We start from the raw sequence: 6,000 nt of genomic DNA on the forward strand, positions 1-6,000 counted from the left end.
ATTTAAAATATTGACTATAGAGAATTCTCTTATTCAACAAAAAAATGGGGGATATGTAAAAAACAATCTGGACAAGTATTGCTCCATTGAGTGGGTTAAAGCAGCAGTTCAAATGCACCAGTAATGATTGGATAGTTACCAAGGGTGACATTCTATGGGATGCGATTATCGTTTTTTTGCGGTAATTAGACCACAAAATGGCGATATCGCATTTTCCCATTAAATCGTTTATTTAATGGGATGCGCTCAGGGACTGAAATCGCATATTATGTGCGTTAAGGTATGCTGAATAAAAATGCGAGATTAATTCGCATTTTTATCGCATCCAGATGTTTTCCAATACAAAAGTATACAAGTCGCTTATTTAATGCTATGCGCATTTGCACATCACATTTTTTAGGTGGCTAATTATTGCACTAATTTCAGACCAGGGTCTGTTAGGCGAATTAACCAGAACCCTGCACAGATCACAATGTTCTGTGCAGGGTTCTGCAGTAAAAAATAAAAGAAAGGGTAAAAAAAAAAAAAAAACGAGCGCGGGGTCCCCCACCCGAGTATAACCAGCCCCGGGCTCACTGAGCCGGTGCTGGTGACATAAAATCAGGGTCCCCGACAAATAGGGGTCCCCTTGATTTCATGAAACCAGCACCAGACTCAAGGTCCGGCGCTGGTTCCCAAAATACGGGGGACAAAGTGACTAGGGGTCCCCCGTATTTTAAGAACCAGCACCGGACACAACCAGCCAGCAGGGTAATGCCACAGCCGGGGGAAACTTATTATATAAGCTCCCGCGGCCAAAGCATTAACCCCCTGGCTGGTCCGCATGGGCAGGGGTCCTGGGGAAGTGGGGACACCCCCAATGAAGGGGTCCCCCCCCCTCCAGGACTTACCAGCCCATGCTGATAGTCCGGGGCTGTCCCCGATGCCCCTGGACGGTGGGCATCGGGCTGATGATTTGTGTAAAAAAAAAGAATTAAAACTATTGTTTTATACTGGCGAACTATGAGTCCCAGCAAGCCTACCCCGCATGCTGGGACTTGGGGAACCACAAGTCCCAGCATGCGGGGCATTAAAGGGCCCGCTGGCACTTGTAGTTCTGCAGTGCAAAAAATAGTGCACAAAATCACACTGACACACTGTGAAATAAAACTTTAATACACACAAAACACACACACACTGATACTTACCTACCTTGAGCCCGTAGGTCGGTCCCTGGATCCTGGGTCCGTCCTCCGGGGCTCCAGGGCAGAAGAGTCCGGTTCCGGGGCCTTGGTCCTGGGGTTCCGGGGCTCCTGGGCTGCAGAATCCGGGGTCCGGGATCCGAGGTAGTCCCCAGGGGTACCTAAGGAAGCAAATCCAACTTACCTGGTCCCCGGCGGCGACCTAGGACTCCTCACCGGTGACTGCGCTGCTCCCATCTGGTACCCGGCTTGCAGGACTTTGACCGGCGCTGAGATGTTTCCTCCTCGGCGTCTCTGCACAGAATGATTTCTTGGCCAATCAGGAGCCGGGAAAGTCGGCTCCTGATTGGCCAGAAATCATTCTGAATACAGACGCCGAGGAAGTAACATCTCAGCGCATCTAGAGCAGAGATGTTTTCTCCTCGGCGTCTCTAGTTAGAATGATTTCTGGCCAATCAGGAGCCGACTTTCTCGGCTCCTGATTGGCCAAGAAATTATTCGGTGCAGAGACGCCGAGGAGGAAACATCTCAGCGCCGGACTAAATACAGCGCACCACTTCGCTGCAAATCGCCCCTCTTCGCACTTTTCAGCCTCCAATGCGCATCACATTAAATATGCGCATTTTGACTGAAAAATGTGATTTCTAAAAGTGCGATTTGCGGCGATGTGGTGCGCAAATAAAACATGCGCATTTAGCGCATAGCATAGAATGTCACCCCAAGTGTGGAGTTTGACAGTCTCTCTCCTATGTTTTTTTGAAGGAGAATTAGTAGGGTCCCGGAGAATTATCCAGCATTTTAGCAATGGATAATTCTCCGGAACACTGCTAATTCTCCTTTAAAAAAAACATAGGAGAGAGACTGTCAAGCTCCACACTTAGAAACATAGAATTTGACGGCAGATAAGAACCATTTGGCCCATCTAGTCTGCCCCTTTTTTTACCCTTCAGGTAATCTCAACCCTTTTTAATCCTTATTTCTTTGTAAGGATATGCCTATCCCAAGCATGTTTAAATTGTTCTACTGTCTTAGCCTCTACCACCTCTGATAGGAGGCTATTCCACTTATCCACTACCCTTTCTGTGAAGGAATTCTTTCTAACATTCTTTTTAACATTTCCCCTGAACCTACCTCCCTCCAATTGGTAACTATCCAATCATTACTGGTGCATTTAAACTGCTGCTTTAACCCACTCACTGGAGCAATACTTATCCAGATTGTTTTTTACATACCCCCCATTTTTTCACCCAGCGCCGGATATCTGATGACGTAAAGGCGTTTTGTTTCCTCTATTGCCTGGAAACTTTTTCAAGAGTTCGCTCCATCTTGAAAAAGTTTCCAGGCAATAGAGGAAACAAAACGCATTGACATCATCAGATATCAGGTGCTGGGTCTCCCTCAACTCTTCATGCTGTTAGCACACTTGCTGCTCCAACAACTACCATACTCCAGCCTCCGTCCAGCGGTGACGTGAATGGGCGGCCTCTATCCTATCCCCCACTGCACGCTGTGAAGGACTGGTTGCTGGCATCCGCAGAAAAAGTGTCCTGTTCGGAACAACTAAGTGCCTCTCACGGAGTGGAATACCTTCAAACTAGCGGCGTATGCCGCCTACAGTGGGGTGAGGTATACAAATTAATTTCCATTGTGTTAACAACAAAGCCAATCTATTGGTGGGGACTACATTTGATTTAAGGGAGAGGAATTAAGCTTTAACATATTGCTTTATACAAACTAACTCTCCCCAATCTATTACAGTAACACGGCTAAAGCCATTATATATGCGTGTTTGCCTACATGCTAAAAAGACTGCCGTCAATTATACAATCTCCCACATATTAATTTGATGCTATATGGATCCTTGTGACTTTTAATTGCTAACAGAATGTGGATATTAACTGCAACTATATGCTAGCATATATCTACAATATACGCTTTTGAAAGCTTGCTATATAGAAAACGTGGAGACCCAACCGCAAATTGCTGCTATTATATGATTTCATTAGTTATTATCTATTTGTTTTGATTTATTTTATTATTTTCTTTATTTATATTGTTTATATTGTACCTTGTATAATGTGATATTTTTTAGAATGAACTAAAATATAGTACATAAAATGTGATATTTTATTGTAAACAGTGTGTCCGGGTTCATTTTGTACTAACAGAGGTATTCGGAGCCAACGGCTGTGTTTTCTCTCTTATATGTTTTTTCTGTGGGTAAAGAAAGGCATACTCACAGGCGATGTATGCAGCGGGTATTTAAAAATTGCAACTGATTATTAAACTAATATATCTCTACTAAAGCGGCAGGTTTTTTTGCAATCTGGTTAGTTTTTTCTAACCCATTTCCAGTGAGCAATTTGTTTTTCTCTTGTACATATTTTATTGGATACAGTATTTTATGTACCTTTTCTTTATAAGCACAACATTTATCCAGCTAAAAAACGGTGCATGTGAAAGGCTCTGTCGTCAAAAAAGGTGGACAAAGTTTGTCCGGCTTTTGCCATACCGTTAAAACCGGAGTGTGTGAAGTAGCCCCCCCACGATTGGCGGGCATGACATGGCGGACGGGTGGGCGGTGGCCCAGCATACGCATTAGGGTGTGCCTGTATGACCATAGCACTAGGACAGATGGTCAACTGTTCAGATGTACACACTGCAACAACTCTCTTTTGTCCAATGCGTTTTGAATGGTTGTAATAATTGTACACACTGCATATCATAAAATAGCATGGCACACATACCATAAAATACCATGGTGAACAAATACATCTATGAACTTGATAAACAAAACTACATTCTAGTAGGTTTAACCTTGCTTCACATGCATATGGCCATACTTGAAACCCAATGGAACGGCTAGGATAGGATCATAAATATTTGCTTCTGTAACTCAATATATGTAGCTTTCACATCACACTTTTAAAACGGTATATTGCCGTTTTTTTGCCTTTTAAAACGTTTAAGGCTGCAGTGTGAAAGTGTCATAGTTGAAATACCATTTAAAGTTAACTGGTATTTCAACATGTTTAAAAAGCAGAGTCCTACCCGTTTTAAAGCCAATTCAGAGCCGTTTTTTGTGCTGTCTGAATGGCACTGAAATGGTATTTAGTAAAAAATAAAGGTTAGAGCACTGTGATAGGCTGTCCCTTGTCTTGTGTCCCTTCCCTGAACCAGGAAATACTGTAAGCTGTGGGTAGAAACGTGTTCAGAGGTTAAACGGATTGACTGGTGATGTGAATGGTACTTAAACGGTATTTTTAAATGGTAATCTGCTGCAATATGAACACTAGACCCGTTTAAAATACCATTTAAAATGACAGTTTTTCAAAACATTTCAAAATGTTTTATGTGATGTGAAAGCTACATAAAAGAGCTTAGCCAAATGTTATTGTTTTTGTATATATTTTTTCATAAATAGGGTTCAGAACTAGCATATATTGTAATCAATGTGGTGTTATATTCCAAAAACACCATCTAATATTTCTACCAACTGTCCAGCACTTTATATTTTGTTAGGGGGTTACATATATAGTAACATGGTCATTAAGGCTGAAAAAAGACGTTAGTCCATTAAGTTCAACCTATCTAACTTGTAACTACTGACTTGAGTAAGTCATATCTACAGGATTCCCTTAGTTTTCAAAAATGCATCCAGTTTTGATTTAAATTTATTAACAGTAGTTGCTGTAATCACCCCCACAGGCAATGAGTTCCAGAATTTTAATGCTCTAATGGGATTCAGTATGAAATCCCGGCGGTCGGGATACCGGCGTTCAAAATCCCGACGCCGGAATCCCGACCGCCGAAATCCCGACAAGGGGGGGACGTGGATCGCCGACCCTGCGCTCGCCACGCAGCGGGCCCGGTGCCTCCCTATGCTCGACACGCTAATTTAATCTCCCTCCAGGGGTGTCGTGGACACTCACGGAGGGAGAAAGTGTCGGGATTTCGGCGGTCGGGATTCCAGCGTCGGGAATCTGAACGCCGGGATCCCGACCGCCGGGATCTAAACTGCATCCCCTCTAATGGTGAAGAATCCTCTTCTTAATTCAGTACGGAATTTATTTTCCTCGAGCCTCAGTACGTGCCCGCGTGTCCTATAGGCCTGTTAGTGAACAAATCATCTCCCAGTTCCATATAATTCCCAGTCCTGTATTTGAACATACTAATCATATCACCTCTCAACCTCTGTTTCTCCAGTATAAACATATTCAGCCTGCTAACCTATCTTTGTATTCTAGTGATTCAAGACCTTTTACTAGCTAAATGTGCCCACACACTAGAAAGATCTGCGATCGTAAGATGTGCGCATAAATTAGCCTTGAAATCTTTTTTCCGTCCTTGACAGAAGATTTCAGGCAAGCGCACATCTTTACCAAAGATTTTTCTTAAGATCCCGTGTGCGTTCCTATGGATCTTTTGTTAAATCTTCTGATCTTTCATGCAGCACGTAAGATCAGAAGATTTAGCAAAAGATCCACGAGAGAGTGCATTGGACAAATGGCAGCCGATTTTTGACCGATTATTGGTAAACATCGGACGATATAATGGGCCGATTTATCGGAAATCGGCCAATCAGCCAAAAAATCGTTCTAGTGTGTGGGCACTTTTAGTCGCCCTTCTCTGTACCTGTTCCATTCCTTTATAAGCTACAGTGCCCAGAACTGAACACAATATTTCAAGTGTGGTCTCACCAATGACTTGTAAAGAGGCACTATCACATTGGCATCCCTTGAATCCATACTCCTTTTAATGCATGCCAGTGCCCGGTTTGCTTTTGCTGCTGCACTTGAGAATTCACATCCTTTGCAAG

This window comes from Crinia signifera, chromosome 2 (genome assembly GCF_055691185.1).
Source record: "Crinia signifera chromosome 2, ASM5569118v1, whole genome shotgun sequence".
NCBI classification, from domain to species: domain Eukaryota; kingdom Metazoa; phylum Chordata; class Amphibia; order Anura; family Myobatrachidae; genus Crinia; species Crinia signifera.